The 20,490-nt window shown below is 40.4% G+C and overlaps 1 protein-coding gene across 2 annotated transcripts in view; it reads left to right on the forward strand.

Annotated features, from left to right (window-relative positions):
- The window catches only part of TPRG1 (tumor protein p63 regulated 1), a 198,704-nt gene that overhangs the window by 16,376 nt on the left and 161,838 nt on the right, over positions 1-20,490 (forward strand). The window lies entirely within an intron of this gene.

Below are 20,490 nucleotides of genomic sequence, written 5' to 3' on the forward strand. Positions count from 1 at the left end.
GCCCTGCTGGTTTTGTGATTGCCGTTTGACAGATGAGAACTGGAGATGTGGGACAGAGAAGTGGGCAGATGAAGGTCACATAACAGCTAAAGCAAGGAAGGCAGACTGCGTCCCTGTACTAGCTGGGTTCTGACTCTTTCCCAAAGGCTGTAAGGTGTAGATGTGGGGCAACTAATGAGCTCAGTTCAACCTTTAGTCATGGGTGGTTCGAGTCCCAGAAGCGGGTTGATACAGGAGGGTGATGTGGGCACTATCATGAGGGCTTAAGGGCCTTGAGTATCATGTTTAAGAACTTAGATTCTGCCCCATAGGTGATGGGGAGGCACCGATGGGTGACAAAAGTGTGACTATAATATTTCTATTTTATAAAGATCACTGAAGGCCCACAATCCCTTATCTGAAATTCTTGGAGCCAGATATGAATCAGATTGAGAATTTTTCAAATTTTCGAAAGGGAAAACAATGCATATGTGTTTTATTTTATGCTCCCAGGAGAGGTCTGGGACAGCCCCCCATAATTAAACACATGAACATTTTTGCAGGAAAATATGTGACATAAAAATAGAATAGACGGCTGCATGTTGGTTCAGATCTGGCTTGCACCACAGTCGCCATTTTCAGGGCTTTATGGAATTTGGAATTATGGCTGAGGGTGTATGGCGTGTCCATGTTTGAAACAGGAAGGATCCATGCATGGGGGGGAGGTTGGCTGACGGATTAGAGCCTGCGCGGTATTGGCAGGATCCGGTCTGGTGGCGGCCTTCACGCTGGCTTACGACACCATGTCGTAAGTGTCAGCAATGTTGAGAGTTGATTATTAATTATTAAAACATAAAATTCCACACCAAGTAAATTCAGTTTAAAGCAAAGGTAATGAACTCAAACCTCCTTACTTTCTGACGTTTTCTACTTCATTTTGCTGTTCCATTGGCTCTTCATGCCTATGGTATTTGTGCCGTGGAAATGTCACATGACGGGCTGCCACCGCACACCTCTTCTCAACCCTACCTTCGGTGCCGTCATGTTGGTCGCTTGGAACTGACCCTGGTGGCAACGAGTAAACCATGGAAGTCAGCAAATATGAGCGATCAGAGCTCGATTTATTGCTTTGTGGATTGTCTAAACTCTAGAAAGCAACAGAGACTATTTTACCAATGCAGATGAAACTTAAAAGTATGTCATGTCTGTGGCAGGACACACACACAAGTTAAAATATTTTTCCACCATTTGGCAAAACTATTATCCGCTTCCACAAAAGTCACCTTTTTTATGGAGGAGTACGTGAAGCCTGAACAAGCAGCCGAGGAAAGCTTCCTGCCAAGCAGAGGCTGTGTGTGGTTGCTGAGGGCCGGTGCTCTGGGCCTAAGGCTGGAGCGGAGGCCATTGAGGCCCTCACACCCACACTGCTGACCCCCAGTCCGAGCTGGAAATTATGAAAACCCTCTTCTTTCTGTTCCCTCCCTCTTGTGCTCTCTCCTGCAAAAGCGTAAGGTGGGGCACACTTGAAAGAAGAAATGCTTCATGGAATTCTGTTGTTTAGCATATAGCACGTACAAGGGTGCGTTTGGGACTGAAAAGCGAACTAATAAACCACAGCTGGACTTCGTGGATCTCTGTGTTTAATCGTCTGTGAGGAAGGAGTTCAGGGCGACTCGTGGGCTTTGTCCTGGGAGATTGATGGGATCGCTCTGCCATCATTCCGGGTTCAGAAGGAAATGATAACTACTTTATGGAGAACATGCCGTATGTCAAACGTTGCAGAAAGAACTTGGTGCGTGCAATCTCATTTAGTTACCCCAACAGTCTTGTCATGTGTTGTTTATAGAACTTGCTGAGTATAGTTTTGGGGGAAAATGTGTACGAGGTGTCCATAGAGCCTCCACATGGAGATGTTGAATGGATGGCTTTACACACGGAACCAGATACTCTCTTCTTAAGTAGTTTTTGCGAAAGGGATGGTGATCCTGACGTGTTTGTTTCTTATGGTCTTGTCTTCTATAGAATCTAAGGGCGTCAAATAGCAGTAAGCCAGTAAAGGTATTTGCCAAGGGATATCACCCAAATTTAGGGGAGCTGCTTTGTGATGTTCTAAATGTATACAGGTATATTATTCAGTAAAATGAGAAAAATTAGTTTGAAGGCACTTGGGTGGAGGATATGAGGGGGATGGACAGAGAGGCCAAATGGTGAACTGAAGAGATGTAAGCATCAACTCCAGCTGGATCCCAGTTAGCTGAAACCATTAAGAAGAGAACCCTAAGAAGACTCCTGTTAGGACCCACGCCTCCAGCCCAGCCCACCCTGGAGCTTTATATGCCTCTACAGCTATAAAGACAGGATGTAGTTTATCTTAACTTTGTCTCCTCCTCTCACTGTCCTTCTTGGCCCTTCTGGGAAAGAACTTTTTGAAGAAATTGTGTGTATGGTTTCAGAAGTGACCCAGTAAGGCAGCACCAAGGAGAACATCTTGACACTCTGTGAAGTCTCAAAAATCGTGTTATAATGGCAATGAAGTGGCTCTTCAGTAGAATGTTCTCAAGATGTCTTTGTATACGGTGCTTAAGGAGGCAGGAGGAGATAGGATCTTTCTCTCCCACACATTAGTCCGAAGTGGTGGGGCAGATGTTCTCATTCCTCTTATTCCTAAATGAAAAGACTTGCCTCTGGTGACTGGGGGTCAAGTAACTCTCACTCTTCATTTTTTTGTAGAAAATACAGTGTGTTTCACTGCCTACCTTCCCCTAAACCAACTGAGGTTTCCATCCTAGCACTTCGGCATAATAAATATGTGAAATCCAATTCTCTATCTATGTTGAACATATAGACAATAGAATAGAAGTGAAGTCAAGGAGACAGCCTAGTGTCATAGAAAGAGTCTTGAATTTGGAGTCAGAAGACTTAGGTTTGAATTCTGTTTCTGCTACTCGGTATCAGTGTAGCTCAGTAAACTTAAGTAGGTTTTGGCATTTGTTTTTTTAATTAAGGTATGTGTTTTAATACAGTCTTTAGTCCATTGGAAATTCACTGTTGTTGACAGAAGCACAACTACTGTTAATTTTTGGTGTACTTTTCATTCCAGCTGTTCTTCATGCATCTTTGCCAAAGATTGGTTATAATATTAACAAATAACATTTACTGAGCATTTAAATTGTACCAAGTATCCTGATAAGTGATTTCCCTGCACTTGTCATTATACTGGTATAATACATATGACTTCGATGATCTCTAAATGGCACTTCCCTTGGGCTTTTCCTTGTATTTTTCCTTGTTATCATGTAGTTTTTGTAAAGTTACTTGACCATTCATCTATTTTTGGAGGATTACTCTCCAAACTGTCAGTGGTTACCCAAATTTAAGGATTTGTATTATTCTTTTAAAGTTGAAGCACTCAGTAAGGGATATTTACCAGTAGGGCAGAGTGAAACTCCACAACTGGAAAGAGAAATGAAAATATATAAGGCATTCTGTTTTGATTTTTTTAAAAGGAATGGTCTATAGCACTTTGTAGCTAAAAAGTGCTCTTCTTCATTTAATCCAATCTTCATAGCAGTTATTTGAGGTAGGAAACATTACCTCCAGTTTGGAGGTGAGGAAATCAAGGCTCAGAGAATAACAGAGCTGTAAACAGCTTTGGGGTTCCAATGCATTCTGCGGCCCTGACTTTTGCTAAAATGATCCTTTTGCTGTTGTGCCCAGATTCCATGTGTGCCCCTTGTTGGGTTGTGGTCTGTCGTTCTTCCAACAGAAACAGGTTGGATAAACTCAGGATTCTGTTTCTTGGGCTGGGTGGGGTAAGTGGAAGGGTGCAGAACATCTCTGCTTAACTTAGACAGATTTCTCAGAAGAAAGAGCTCTCCTAGAAGCTTAAATAAAGAGAGGCATCCTGAGAGAGAAAGGGATGTTGAGGAACGACTGGGAAGTATTTTCTATGCACAGGATGACCTCGGTGCTAATAGATCCCCAAAGCAGCACTGTGGGTGGTCACTTTCACACCTGTGCTCACATTTGATCCTCCAACAGACCCATGGGAGGAGGCCAGGAGGAACTATTGGCTTTATTTATGGATGAAGAAACCCAGAGATTCAATGACCTGCCTAAGGGCAACCACTTATTAAGGTCATGGGAGGGCTTGACTTCACAGTACCCCTTGACCAGCCTCGCTGTCTTCTCATCACATGGCTTGTGCTGCTTTTTGTGAATTTTCATCTCCCGAGACAGTGATCACAGTTTAAATTACCTGAATGCTCTTTGCGCGTGGGTCCGGTTTCTTTGTTGATTTTCTGTTGTTTGCATGGAGGAGGGCAGAGACTCATTGAGAAAGTTCAGGGACCTTTTCCTCTTTTCCTCTCCAGATCTTACTCTGCCTGTGCTGTTCATTTGACCTTATTTAGTGTTTTCCCAGAATCAACTAAAAAGTCAAATACCTGTAGGGGTGGGTGGTGCCTCAGATGGGTTAAGGCAATCATTTCTTGTCCCAGTCTAATTGTAAGGAGTGTTGAACTACTTTTTTAATGAAAAACACTGCTACTGATAATTTTTAAAAAGTGGAAAGACCCCAAAGAACTCTGGAAACCAGGGATTTCTAATCTTTTTAGTCATGAGTAATAAACATACTATGCAAATTGAGTTAACATTCTGAAATGTATCTCCTACCCATCCCCATCCATTTTTGCATGCATTCTATTCTAGACCTTGCTACTCAAAAAGTGGTCTTGGAATGAGTAACAGCAGCACCACCTAGGGATTTATTAGCAGGGCTATCCTCAGGATCCACCCCAGACATACCGAACCTGAATTTGTTTTCACCGGATCCCTAGTTGATTCCTATGTACGTGAAAATTTAAAAAGCCGTTGTTCAGTTCACTCTCATGCTTATCCTCCAAGGACTTTAGTGACTCCCCACTGCCTACATACTCTTCTGCTTTGTCTTTAAAACCCTGTGTGTTACGGAATGCATTTTGCTCTTAGCCTTATTTACCATGATACCTCTTTACAAAGTCTCAAAGTGAACCAATTCTCAAAGTGAACTCAAAGCCTACTGGTTTCCCAAAGTTCCTGACACAATGCTTTGGCATTATCATCATGATTGTACTCACTCACTGCTTATTTTGTATGTCCTTCTCTCCTTTATGTTTGCTCAGAACTTTCCAGTCCTTGAGAGGTATTATGTCTATAAAGCCTGTCCATATTAATTCACTCCGAGTAATCCCTTTCTTCTTCCTGGTCACGTTATACTCCATAGCATAGTCTACTGTGCACACTGTGAGGAAGGCTTTCCTTGAGGCAGAGCCTGATTCTGGTTCATGTTTGTCTAAGCCCATCTCTGCCCACCTCCCAGTGCTGTCCGGCATGTGGGGGCTCAGAACCCATCAGGAACTTGACTTGAATTTAATTCCGATAGAGTCATCTACTGTTTGAAGCCCTTCACTGACACTAGCTGGGTCCATTCATTGAGTCCTACCTCCATTTCCCTGGGCCTCCAAGAGACCCCTTGAATCCTTGGGTGAAAGCACTCAAGCTGGAAAGTGCCTCGAATCCATTAAGATGTTAATGACCTGTGGCAGGACTCTGGCAGCAACAACAGCACCTCTGTTGCCAGAAACCATTTATACTGGGTGGGTGTTTTCGACAACCACTTAATTAAACACATTGCTTTTCTCTATAAATTCCCCATGGTAGCAGACGCATCCAGATAGCTAATGGTCCCTGAGTGACCTGAATTATAGGACAGCGAGGGCATTTAGTTACTGCAGTCACAGATGTACTTGGAAATGTTTGTTTTCCCAAGACTGCTACCAATTAGGGAAGAGTCAGAAAGAGCCAAGAGGTGAAAAAAGTCTGATGCAGCTAAATGCCCAGTTCCATCACTTACTAGCCATGTGACTTTGATTATACAAATCTCTTATATCCTCCAGGCCTCAGTTTTATTATTTATAAGACGGGGATGGAAAACGGGTTATTAATTTAAGGATTAAATCACTTAATATATGTAGAATGCTCACAATTTTTGCCACACGGTATGTGCCACATGAGAGCTGGCTTTTATTTTTATTATTATTATTGTTATTATTTATTTATATTCACTCATTCTTACATTCATTTGTGGATTCACCAAGCTCCTCCCATAAGCCAGACTCCACCCTAAGTGATGAAAATACTAAAGCAACAAGACAAGATTTTTGTGTTCAGGCAGCTCTCCATCTGGAGAGAAAGAGGATATGTAACTGAAGTCAAAACAGAGTATGATATATGCTGATATACGGTCCTGCAAATGATCTTTCAGGAGCATAGAACTTGACATTTGTATTGTTGACTTAGGTAAAGGGGATATTCAGGATTAAAGAAGGAAGAGAAATTTTTAAAACTATATGATTAGGAAGAACATCCCGGGAAAAGGGAAGAATGTATGTAGAGTAATAGACATAGGCTCAGGGAACCACAAACAGTTCAGTGTGTCTGGATTACAGTGATCAAGAATAAGAGAGCTAGAAACAAACTAGAAAGGTAGGAAGGAAGCAGAAAGTCAGGAATTTTGAGTACCAGGCTAAGGAGTTTGGATCGTATTTTTTCCTGCAGTCACAAACTGGAGATCCATAGGTCATTCAAATACTTTTAAATCGGTTATGTATTACCAGTTTGCCAAGTCATGTCACTCCCTATTACCTTATACTGGCCCCTCTTTATTCCTTGATGCAGTGATGTGTAGTGGTCTCTCCCAGACAGCCAACTGTATGCATCTCTTGACTACATGATCGGTGACCTTACCCTGATATCTTGAAACCAGTTGTGGTAGGATAATTTACACCAAAGAAATGAAATGAGGGCATCATCATTATCATTATCATTATTTTAGAAAGAGCTTACCATTTACAGCACGCCACTGCCATTATGTTTCCTTCGTGACCACTATAAGCATTTCTTTCTTGAGTTACTGAAAGATATCAAACAGAGTGTTGACATTTTTAGAAAGGTAATAGGTTCTGGAAATAATTTACTAATAATCTAAATTTAATTTTTATTATTTTGGGGCCTGCCAGTGTGTGTTTCAGTAAAGAAAACAAATAAGACCTCAGTCTTAATATTGAGGCTATCATCGCATTTGGGCCTCTACAGCTGTTATACAAACAACTATTAAAGAATCTTATGAATAAACATGCTGCCTGATTCACAAACAGTAAATTGTGTTTACTCTATGAGGTACCTAGGTTATCCTCAAATGCCCTGTTTTAGGGAAGGTAGAGTGGGTCTAAGAAGAGTAATCCATGTGAAGAAGAGGGAGCTTCTGCTTCCACTGGTCTCTTTAGTAGAAAGAACTACAAAATTTAAGAAATGAAATGTTGTGCTATGTGAATTAATAAAAATGTAGACATCGAAGCAAAGAAAATTACCTGGGACAAAGAAAGAATTGTGTAATGATAAAAGGGTCAATCCACCAAGAAGACAGAACAATCCTACATGTGTATGTACCAGACAAGAAAGCTGGAAAATATGTGAAATAAAAACTCATAGAATGAAAAGGAGAAATAGACAAATCCATGATTCTAGTTAGAGACTTCTCTTAATAATCAATATGACAAATAGGCACAAAGTCAGCAAGGATTTAGAAGAACTCAACATACTGACAGAACCCAATCATCACTTTCAGAACACTCTGCCCAGAAAAAGCAGAATAAATGTTCTTTTTAAGCACCCAGAGAACATCTACCAAGATCCACCATATCCTGAGCCACAACACAGACCTCACCAAATGTAAAAGAATTGAAATCATTCAGAATGTATTCTTTCACTACAAGGGAATCAAACAAGAAATCAATAACCGGAAGAGAACAGGAAAATCTCCAAACACTTAAAAACAACACAATATATTTCTAAATAATCCAGAAGTTGAAGAGGATGTTTCAAAGGAAATACAAAGTACATTGAGCTGAATTCAAATAAAAATACAACATATCAAAATGTGTGAGACTCAGCTAAAGCAGTCCTGAGAGAGAAATTTATAGCACTGATGGAAGAATGCTGAAGTCAATTGAGGACAAGCCTCAAACCAATAACCCAAACTCCTGCTTCAAGAAACTAGAAAGCAACAATAATAAGAAAACAAACTTAATAGTAACAGAAGGAAGGAAATAATAAGGATAAGAGTAGAAGTCAATAATAATAAAAAATAGAGAAGATTAATGAAGCAAAAGTTGGTTCTCTGAAAAGTTCAACAAAATTGAGAAAATTTTAGCAAGGCTGACAAAAAGAGAACATACAGATTACCAATATCAGAAATGAAATGGGATATCCCTACAGACCCTGCAAACAACAAAATAATAATAAGTACAAAAAATAATAAGTGATTATAGCTAAAAACTCTACACACAAATAATTTGCCAATTTAGATGAAATGGATCAATTACTCAAAGCACTCAAATGACCACAACTCATTCAATATGAAGTGGATAATTTCAATAGCCCTATAACAATCAGGAAATTTAATTTGTAATTAAAGCCTCCTCCAAAAAAGAAATCTCCAGGCCCAGATGGTTTCACTGGAGAATTCTATGAAATGTTTAGAGATGAATGAGCACCAATTTGCATAATCTTCTTTGGAAAATAGAAGAAGAAGAAACAATTCCCAGCTCATTCTATGAAGTTGGTACTAACCTGATACTAAATTCAGACAAAGATAGTCAAAAATAAAACTACGAACCAATATCTGTCATGAATATAAATGTAAAAATTCTTATTGAAATGGTAGCAAATAGAAATTAAGCAACATATGAAAATAATTATATATCATGACCAAGTGGAGTTTATTCAAGGGATATAAGACTGGTTCAGTATTGGAAAATTAATCAGTGTAATCCACCATATTAACCAGCTAAAGAAGAAAAATTACACGATCAGATCAATTGATGCTGAGAAAGCATTTGGCAAAATTTAACACACACATTTATGACGAAAGCTCTCAGAAAAATAACAGAGGGGGAACTTTTTCAATTTGATAAAGGACATTTACATAACACCTGTAATTAACAGCATGCTAGTGGAAAAAGACTACTGCTTTCTCCTTAAGATTGGGAAGAAGGCAAAGGAGTCAACTACCACTATTCAACATAGTACTGGATGCTTTAGCCAGCATAATAAGGCAAGAAAAGGAAATAAAAGCCACCCAGATAAGAAAGGAAGAAATAAACATGGTCCCATATGTATGACAATCTTTGTAGAAAAACCCAAGAAATCTGCAACAAAATTCCCAGAGCTAATAAATTACTTTAATGAAGTTGCAGGGTACAGGATCATGCAAAATCAGCTATATTTCTATAGGCTAGTGTTAAAGAAGTGAAAACAAATTAAAAATACAATAACATTTATAATCACTCAAAGAATGAAATACTTAAGTGTAAATCTAATAAAATATGCATAGGACGTGGCATGCTGAAAGCTACCAAGTGCTGATCAAAGAAATCAAAGAAGATCTAAATAAGCGAGAGACATACCATATTCATAGATTGGAAGATGCAGTAGAGTTAAGATATCAATTCTCCAATATTTGACCTGTAGGTTTAACATGATTCCTTTCAAAATCTCTGCAAGATTTTATGGAACTATAAACAATATTATTCCAAAATTTTTATGCAGACAAAGGAATCAGAATAGCTGGGGCAGTTCTGAAAATGAAGAATAAAGTGCATCTCACTGACAGTTCCTATTTTTTCCTCTGCGACTTCAGCCCCTGGCCATCGCTGATTGGACAAAGTGGAGCTAATCCATTAGCTAGCCTGTGATCCAAAGAGACAGCTCCAACGAATGCTTTGGACTGAAAGAATTTCCAATATTGAGCATTTGAACTGGGAAGAATGGCTAGAGTGGCTATGAAAATAGATCTGGAAGTTCATGGAGTCAGGATGAAGGAAACAAAGGTCATAGGCAAGGTGAAATTAAAGAGGAACAAACACTGGTAGTAAGCAGAGGGAGCACGGCAGTCAAGAGGAAACATGCAGTGTGCCGAGAGACCCAGAAATCATGATACAGACAGCCCCTGAGGGAATAGCTTTTGTTCTTTGTGGTTTTCCAGCTTTCATAAAGCCCAACTATGCAATGGTTCCTGCTCTTGGATTTCTGTGGGATTCCTCAGAGTATTTATATATCTCCTCTTTCTGAGCTCGCCTAATCTGGGCTGTGTCTCCTGTACCCAAAGAGCTGAACTAACATAGTACAGTAAATAGACATCTCTCCTATTTAAAAATAATAATACAATGGAGGTGGCAAGAAGTGAGCGTTTGTTGTATCTTGTCCCACTGTTCTTTCTTCTCTGCCGCCTTCTCAAAATTAGGCCTTGTTCTCCTGCCAGCTTTTTTGGCTTCTGATCAAGTGAATACCCCAAAGTCAATTCAGGGGAGGAGAGAGCTCCTCAGGGGGTGGGCCTTCTGTTAGTCCCTGGTGTGCTGTGGGGGACTTGAACTATTCAACAGCTATTCAGTCGTTCTGTGGAAAAGAGAGAAGGATGGGGTGTGCCCAGAGTCTTTTCTTCTGTGTAGCTTTTAAAATATCCTCTTACTGATGGTACTGTGACAGGGAGAGAAAAGTTGCCTGGTTGTGTAGGAAAAATAAGTGGGAGAAGCAGCTAGATGGGATGTACATTGTCTGGGCCGGAGGGTCCAAAGAGCTGGATTCTGGCCTGGCCTCTGCCACTTAGTACTAGATGCGTGTCATTTAATTGGGGGTTGTTTTCTCCATCTGTAAGGTGGAGGATGACAACCATTTAATATGAAAAACATTCGTAAATCACACAGAAATTGTGGTTGTTCCAACATGGAATGTGGTTTCTGCTTACATCTCCCTTCACTCCGTTCCTTGTTCCCTTTGTCTTGGTCATGCCGGCTTCCTTGATGTTTTATGAAATGTGATGGATCCTGTCTCTGGGCCTTTGAACTAGCTCTTCACTTTACCTAGATACTATTTCCACAGATATTCTCATCTCCCTTTTACCTGGTCTCTATGTTTATGTGTCCATTTCCTTTTGTCTGTGTGCCTTCGTAGAATGTAAGCATGAGAGGAACAGGGGCTTATTTGGCTCACCAATATATCAATAGAGACTGGAGCATAATAATGGTCCAATAAATATTTGTTGGATTGTTAAGGGGGATTATTTCTGGACAGGACACCTAGTATTGCTTCTCTAAAGAGACACCTTCCTTGGGGCATCTCGATGGCTCAGTTGGGTAAGCATCCAACTCTTGATTTTGGCTCAGGTCGTGACCTCAGGGTTGGGAGATCGAGCCCATATTGGGCTTCACACTCAGTGTGGTCGCTTGAGATTCTCTCTTTCTCCTTCTGCCCCTCTTGTGCACTCTCTCTCTCTTTCTCTCGAAGAGAGAATCTTAAGCAGGTTCCACACCCAGCACGGAGCCCTCACATGAGCCGAGCTGAAATCAAGAGTTTGATGCTTAACCAACAAAGCTACCCAGGCCCCCCTGTTGCAAAAGTGTTTAAAGGGAATTTAAAAGAATTCTTCTTCATTGTTTTCTCCTCCTCCTCCTTCATCATCACCATCATCATCACATCACCATCATATAAGTAGCCAATAAAAATTGAGTATTTTATGTGTGCTTTGTATTTTACTAAATGCTCTGTAGCACTATTTTAAAAATTCACAACAACCCTATGAGGTATGTATTATTATTATTATTATTATTATTATTATTATTTTCATTTTAGAGATATGGAAAATGGATTTTAGAAAAAGTAAGTATCTTTTGCAAGATCTCACAGCTAGTAAGGGGCAGAACTGTGTCTCTAACTCTTGGCTGAGTGATAGGAAGCCCACAACTGCTCAGGAATCTTGCACTTGAAATGTACCATGGAATGAAGACCCATTTGTGGTTAAAATGAGTCTTCAGAGTCCATAGTCTCTCATGGACTCTGAGAAACAAACTGATGGCTTCAGAGGGGATGGGGGTGGGGGAATGGGATAGGCTGGTGATGGGTAGTAAGGAGAGCATGTATTGCATGGTGCGCTGGGTGTTATACGCACCTAATGAATCATCGAACTTTACATCAAAAAATAAATAAAAATAAAAAATTAAAAAAAAATAAGTCTTCAGCTCACAGGAGTATTGACAAAACTACTGGTCAAGTGCAGTTTGTCTTCAGGAAAGGGACATAAAAAAAGAAATAAACATTCACAAAGCAATTTCTCTGTGCCAGGACTAGGCTGGGATTATGACATAATATAATGATGCTCTCTGGTTAGTTATTTTGGCTGGGAAACTAAGAAGCAGAAGAGGTTCACTCCTGGAGTTTAAAGAACTTTTGATAATGTTAGGGTGGTCATGATTAAGTATTTGCACTGGAAAAATGCTCCTTAGAATTACTCTGTAGCATTCCACTCTGAAGAGTTGGGTAAATCCACAAATCTCCCAGCGCCACCTACAAATTCTTTGGGTTTAAGCTCAAAAAGGTTCCACCTCAGTGCCTGAGAGATCAGCTCCTGAGAATGTCTTGGTCTTTCAAAACCTTGGTTCGGCATCTGGATAGCTTTTCAAAGGATAGATGCCCGGGATTCCTTCTCAGCGATCCTGAGTCAGAATCTTCGTGGGTGCTACCCTCCCTTTTTATGGTAATTCTGTTTTCATGATTTTCATTTACATACTGTGCAAACACGTGTCTTCCAAAAAGTCATTCTGTACATGTTGCTGTGCGTGTTTGCACATGCTGTTCCCTCCATCTAAAATTAATTAATCTGCCTTCTGCGTCAAGCTATTCCAAAAGCTTCTTCAAGCACACTTTATCCAGAGCCTTGCCTCATTTCCTCAGTGGTTTTAAATGCCTTTCAGTAGAACAGAGTGGTTAATCAAAACCATGGTGTCTAGAGGCAGACGCCCTCCGTTTGAATTCCAGTTCCAGAACTGGGCAAGTTGTTTGACCTTTTTATGTTTTAGTTCCTCATCTATAAAATGGGGATAATGACAAATCCTCACGGGATTACTGTGAGCATAAATGAAGTAATTTACACAAAGAATTTAGACCAAAAACTTACTCAAAGTAAGCATTAAATCAATGTTAGACATTAGCTGGGATTTCCATAGCACTGTATACGAATTTCCGTGTTATTATTTATCACTCTATATCATAGCACCTGATTTATGTTCTCCCACATTAGATTATAAGCTTTTAAGGGATAATTATAGAGGACTTAAAGTCTGAGCACCTACGTAATGTCTTTAATAAGGCACAACTGACCCTTGAACAACAAAGGGGTTATGGGTGCTGAGCCCCCACCCCTGTGGTCAAAAATCCATGTATAACTTTTGACTCCCAAAACTTTACTAAGAGCCCACCGTGGACTAGAAAGCTTACCAATAACACAGTCAATGAACACCAATTTTGTATGTTATATGTATTATATACTGTAGCCTTACAATAAAGTAAGCTGGAGAAAAGAAAATATTTTAAAAAAAGAAAAGGAATCAAAATACATTTACAGTTCTGTACTGTATTTACTGAAATCTGCATATAAGTGGACCCACACAGTTCAAAACTATGTTGTTCAAGCATCAAGCATATAGACATTCAACAATATTAATTGATTACAGGAAGAGATTTCATTAGCTTCCTAATGAATGGTGGTTTGCTAAAGAGAAGAGCATAAGAGTTTAAAGTGAAACACACCTTGGATGAATCCTGGCTGTGTTATTTGGAACAAGTTAGCTTCCTGCATTAGTCGTCTTGGGCTGCTATAACAAAATGCCCATAGACTCGGTGGCTTAAACAACAGACATTAATTATTGACAGTTCTGGAGACTGGGAAGTCTAAGACCAAGATGCCCACAGATTTGGTTCTCAGCGAGGACTCTCTTCCTGGCTTGCCTTCTCATTGTATCCTCACATCCTGGAGGGAGGAAGTTCTGTCTCTTCCTCTTCTGATAAGGGCAGTAATCTCATCATGGGAGCTCCGTCTCCATGACCTCATCTATACCTAATCACCTCCCAATGACCCCACCGCTTAGTACCATCATTTGGAAGTTAGGGCTTCAATATCAGAATTTTGAGGGGAAATAAATATTCAGTCTGTTATACCTCCCCAACTCTCCGCTTCCTCACCTGTACTCATCCAGATTGTTTGATGAAGACTAAAACAGGTAATATTTGTGTAATATCTGGCACAGTACCTGATATAGGGAAGACCCCCAATAAATGAAGGCTTTTGATTATAACCTGAGATAAATGCATGGCAGAGTTATTCATATGCATGTAGATCTCTGAAGCTTCAGAATTGGCTTGCATATATATATATATATATATATATATATATATATATATATATACACACACATACATATTCACATACACACATATAAATTATATATATGTATAATTTCCTAAGTAAAACTGATTGCTTATAGTTTTATTATATTTTTTAGAACTCAAAAACTTCTTTGTTTTCTGAGGGGAAAAAATGGTCATTGTTTTCTCTTACACATGAAAAAAAATAGTCTGTGGATACATGAGTGGATGTTTCCAGGCCCATCCTGTATGTTTTATGGGGACACTTTGTCCTTCAATGGTATACATTAAGGAAGTGTTAAAAAAAAATACTCCTGAAAACTTTTTGCTGGTTCCGAAGAATCACTCCTGCTTTGCAACTTGTGGTTTTTCAACACCGAGATCTTACACCTAACAGCGGGAAATGAAGTGTTGATAAAAGAATGTTCTTGAAGGGCGCCAAATAGATAGATGCTTGGGTTCCTTTTCCTCAGCCCTGTGAGCAGTGGGCTGAGAATCTGGAGACCTGAGTCTGCGGACTCGTGTTAAAATTATAAAATCTCGTCACACCTTTGGGTGCCATATTAGCTCTTCTCTACATGATTGCAACTCACATCTTAGAGAATTGTGTATTCCTTAAGAGCAGAATACTCTTCTCACTATTCCCAGTAGCTACCACAGAGCTTGGAACATGCCTGGCTCCGTGGGGTAATGGGGAGAGAACTGAACCACAGGAAGTCAGGTCAGGGATCTGAGAACAGAGAAGGTTTGTGGGCATCGGGTTTTTATTAGAATACTGTGTTTACTTGGAGGGTCCCCTATTTTAAACAAATTGGAGAAGCCCCAGGAAAGAATAACCAAATGATTGAAAGAATTTAATGTGGATTATTTAGCTAAAGGTTTTTTAAGACTTCTCTTAACTCAGGGGGAGGGAAATTGCTTTGCTTCAATGCCATGCATTTTTCATCTGTTTATGTTTCAAGAGCAAACCCAAATTGGATTCTCTTCAGGGCCTGGAACCCAGTGGGTGCTCAGGGAATATGTGTGGAATGAATGATTCAGTGTTTTCCTCCTGGGTTGCCGATTTCTGGCTAGCCAAGAAACTGTCTTCCTCTTTTAAGGTCTGGGCTATGCTAAGAGGCTGGAGGGGCACACGAAGGAAGATGGATCTGTAAACCAGGTATAGTCACTCTATTCAGTATTAGGGAAGATGTTTCTACTGAATGGTGTGTGTGTGTGTGTGTGTGTGTGTGTGTGTGGTATGCACACAGCATGTGTGTAAGTGTGGTGGAATAATAGAAAAAATATTTTTGGAGGAAAATCATTTCTAAACCACAAATTGATTTGACACAGCCTCAAAAGAGCAACTGAAAGTATTGTTAGGGGTAGGGCCGGGGCCACTGGAAAAGCATCTTGCTGGTTTGAATAACTGGGTGGGGGCCCTGGAAACTTGCTCTGCCCGGTCGCCTGTCATTGCTGGTTCGCTGTTGCCCTCTGCTGGCAAAACTGTTGTCATCCCAGGAAACCACAAATCTCACGGAATTCCTAGATTCCCTTTCAGACTGGGGTGTCCAGGCCCTTCATCAAATAGGGGAATGATGCTAGTGCTGGGGAACAGCAGTGGCAACAGCAGATGTGGCAAACCCTCGGCCAAGAGACGCTGGATCTCACAATAAGATGACGAATCTTACGGTTTTGGTTTTTCATGCCCTGCTCACTTGCTAAGACCATGATCCCTCTTGGCTCTGAGTTGGGCATAGTGAGGGGACCCAGATAGGACTAAAACACCTCTCTACACTAGGGGGTCTCTCATCAAATTGGGGGAACAAGAGGATATTCTAGAGGTAGGCATCACTGTCATATAGAGCAGATCGTAACTTGGGCCACAGCTGAGGCTCTGATAAAAAGCTTGTGTGCCTTTAATGCAAAGAAAGATGACATCTACTTTGTGGGGCGGGGGGAGGGGGGGCGGGTGGTGGTGCTGGAGACTGGTGAGGGTGAGTCTCCATGAAATACATAACATTTAAGCTGGGGACTTGAAGGATAGGTGAGACTGTTTTTTAAAAAAAGATATCTCTTTATCATAAAAGAATATGTTCATTGCCAAAAGAAATTAAACTCTGGCTAATGAAAGCATGAAAAGAAATGAAAGTCATTTGAAATCCCAGCACTCAGAAATAATCACTGTGGCCATTTTGATCTATGGATTTGTTGTTAGGAAGTTGCAAGTATACTGAAAGTAACATTTTGTATCCTCTCTTTCTTTTACACCCCATGTACATTTCCCCAATGTTACTGATTAGTTTTTGAAACTGTGCTATTTTATGGGGGAGTATTTCAATGTGTAAACGTGAGGATAGGGTTCCCAAACAGCCTGAGCCAAGGCATATGGCTTGCACAGCACAAGGATTGTTCATTCTTTACTAATTCATTTCAGAAATATTTTTTTGGACACATGCAACCTCGGAGACACGATGTGAAGAACTGACTCTGTCTTTGTGGAGTGTATAGTATAGGAGAGGAGGCAGACGTTAATTAGGTCATCATAGAAATAACTGTAAAATTGCATCTGGGATAAGTACTATGAAGGAGAAATGTGTGGTGTTATGTAAGTGTACATTAGAAAGAACAGAAGTAGTCACAGAGGTCTGGGAAAGCTCGCCTGAGTAAGGAGTAATTGAGCTTAGCACTATAGCAGTTAGGTAAGGAACCTCAGGGGAAAGCAGCTTATCCAAAGTCACTTTAGTAGGAGTGGGCGTGTTAGATACAAGAAACTGAAGGATCAAGAAGAATGAGTGGAGAGACTTGACCTGAGATGAGGTTGAAGAAGTAGGTAGGGCTTGACCATGGATGGCGTCTTAGACCAGGTGAAGAACTTCTGTCATTTCTTCTAAGAGCTCTGGGGAACAGTTGAAATGTTTGAAACTAAAGTAGAGAGGTGAGGGCCAGATTTGTTTTTTCAAAGGCTCCCCTCATTGCAGTATGGTGGAGAAGTTAGGAGGGAACAAGAGATGTAGGTAAACTGGGTCTAGGTGACTAGTAGCCACACCTAGTGAGAGGGTGACTGTGATAGTCTCACCTAGTGAGATGAGGGAAGACTGGATCAGGGTGGTGAAGGTCAAGATGGAGATAAGTGGGTGGTGTTGAGAAATATTTTAGGAGTCAAATGTTTAGGACCTGGCAGGTGAGGTGAGGAAAAGGGAGAGTCCAGAATGACTCCCTCCTAAGTCTCTGGCTTGCATAACTGGAAGGGGAGTTCTTCTCCAAGATTGGGAACACCAGTGGAGGACAAGGTTTGAAAGGGATAGTGATGTGTGTTTTCTCAGGGGAAAGGTTTCCCAGAGAGAACAGTCTCAGGAGTGATATATATATCATCACATCAGTTCCTTTCAGAAGTGGGTTTTACCACATTCTCCTACCAACTGAAGGACCCTCTATTTGAGGTGGATGGTACTGGGAAGAAAGCCAATACCATGGCTGGGTTTTGTGTCTCTACCTTGTCTTTAAAATGAGGGCAATAGCATCCGGTCCAAAGGGTTGTTGTGAGGATTAATAGGACCACCAATATCCAAGGACTTTGTAAATCTCCACAATACGTTACTGTTATTCCTATCCCTGTATTTGCTGTGGATATTGTTGCCAACCCGACTTCAATTATGTTAATATTGGGAATATGAAATTCAATGTTTTTTCCATGAGTTATTTGGGGAAAAAGGTGTGATTGAAGTCTAAATAAATACATATACCACCCAGGAGCTAGAGATGTGGCCCCAAACTATTTATAAATCTGTGTGTTTACTTGAATTCAGACTTTCCCGACATGTCAATTATGCAGAATCTGTGTCACAGCAGAGCACTCTGTGTTCCTAAAAAGAATTCTCTTTTTTTCCCAAATCCTTTACCTTTTAAAATAAATCTCATTATGGAGTGCTGACATTTTCAGTAAAACCATTCAACCAAAAGCTGTGGTTTTTTTAGACTAAAACCAAGTCTGGTTTATTAGGCAGCAGCTTTAACTTGCTGCTAAGTAGATGCAAAGCTATTTAGAGACATTTATGTAGATATCTGATAAGACATTTCAGAGTCCCCGGTGTCTCTCTGACTAAGACTGCGAGTGTTAAACAGATGATCTAGACTTCCTTCCTTTTCTCAGTGCGTCAGGAGTTGAGCATGGCCGTGTTGTTGGAATGGATGGACGCTGCCGAACCAGGAGTTAAACCAGATCTGTCAGACTCTCCACCACTGATTCTACTATCATAATCTAGCTGCCTAACTTCAGATGTGACGTTCTTCAAAGGACGGTGGGGGATGTAGAGCTAATGCTTAAACCACATCATGGCCACCATGCAATAGGGCCTCTATCAAGGATCCCAGCCTACTTGTTTTTCCTTTTTCTGTTTTTCTCTCTTTTCTTCTCTTTTTACTTCTTTTTCTCTCTTTCATATGTCCACCTATTACATAAACTGATTTAACTCCTGACTTTTCTTGCCTCTCTGTGTTTAGGTTATGCTATACTGAAGGATGGCATATATTTGGGTTGCCCAAAATTCCTTAGTGACTGAGATCTCTGCCAGTGATAGTAACAGCTGATTTATAGAGCACTGATTAAGGATCATTTCCCCTAATCTTCTCCCCAAACTTAGGAGATGAGTGCTAGTATTGTCTCCATTTCACAGATAAGGAGCATGAGCCAAAGATAGGTTAAATATTCTACCTTACGGAGTTAGTAAGTTATAGGGCTGGAAGTTTTCACCCCTGCCCTCATCTAGCCCAACAAACTCCAAAATTTTTGATTAGCACTCATTTATTCACTCGACAGATATTTATTTAGTGTAGGCTATTTGACAGAAGCTGGATAGAGTGAGTAGCCCAAAGCACACAGTCTCTACCTTCATGGAACACGCACACACACACACACACACACACACACACACACACAACTGAGCTCACACTGACTGGCCTTGTCCTACCCCCTCCGTACTTTGGTGTCCATTCTGATCAGTCTGTGTCCACATGGTACTTACTTCTGAATGTTTTACATATCATTCCTTCTTACAAAAAGCAATGGGTCCACAAAAGAAGAAGGATCAGGATGATTGGGGAGAGTGTGATAGAGGGCCAAGTTTATTTAGAAACTGAAGAAATACTCTTTGCATGAGGCGTTTGAACTATGATTTGGACAGTTAGGGTTCTCAGCCTGCTATGATATAATGCTGTAGTCCATGGGTAACTTGGATTTGCTCCTAAGATCAAAGAGATGCTATTTAATAAAATAAACAGGGGAGTGACGTCATTCTGTTTGTATTTTAAAAGTAGCACTGTGGTTACTGTGTGAGAATGAATGGGAGTGGGATGCCCATTCTATCTTTACATTTGATTGATTCTATGTAGTGAGGATTCAGGTATGAATCAGTCACAAATCATCCTTTTCAAGTCTCTTAGGGGGAAAAAAAACATGTACTGAAATAATTCTTATAAAAGTCATGAGCGCTATATCCTAAAGACTATAATAGGTAGCAAAAGTACTGTGGGTGAGAGGATTTACAGACCATGCATACTTTCTTCTAACCAGACACCACTGTTTGGATTTCTTCTTGTTTTCTCTGGTGGAGATGTTGTTGGAGTAAGAATTTTCTATGCATGCTCTGAAAGGCTCTCAAGGCCAAAGCAAATCAATGTAGTAAACACTTATCTAGTGTCTACTTTGTCCTTGGCTCATGAGAATACCACTTCACTTGTTCAAGGATATGATAGGGTGAGCAGATGTAGTGATGGCTTGGGGGTCAGTGCAGCTGCGTTAGTCTCCATTTTATCTCTACTCAGCAACATAACTTTTGGGGATTAGAGAAAACTAGTGTGTGGTGAGTAAGGTTTATGGTAAGACTTGAGTTAGAAAAATAGACATTTTGGTGTCCTTGTAGGAAGATGAAGGTTTTCTAGTGAACAAGGAAGATGTGAAGGAACATGAATCAGGTGGCTGTCAACATGATACAAACTTGTCATTCCCCTCCTGAATCCCTTCATGGGTACTCATCTCTGCAATCATATTTTTTCCACAATCTTCCATCTTGCCTCCTCCCTTGGTCATGGAACTGGACTGAGAGAGAGAGGATGGCATTAGGTATGCCTCAATCCCTCTTCTGAGGTGATCAAAGCTCCCTATTTTCTGTGTTAGTAGAGATGTTTCAGTGAGTGCCATTGGAAAGACTTGGAAAGACCATGCCATTAACTCCTATT

This window comes from Ursus americanus, chromosome 4, assembly GCF_024610735.1.
Source record: "Ursus americanus isolate L20-20 chromosome 4, mUrsAme1.1.p, whole genome shotgun sequence".
Taxonomy (NCBI): Eukaryota; Metazoa; Chordata; class Mammalia; order Carnivora; family Ursidae; genus Ursus; species Ursus americanus.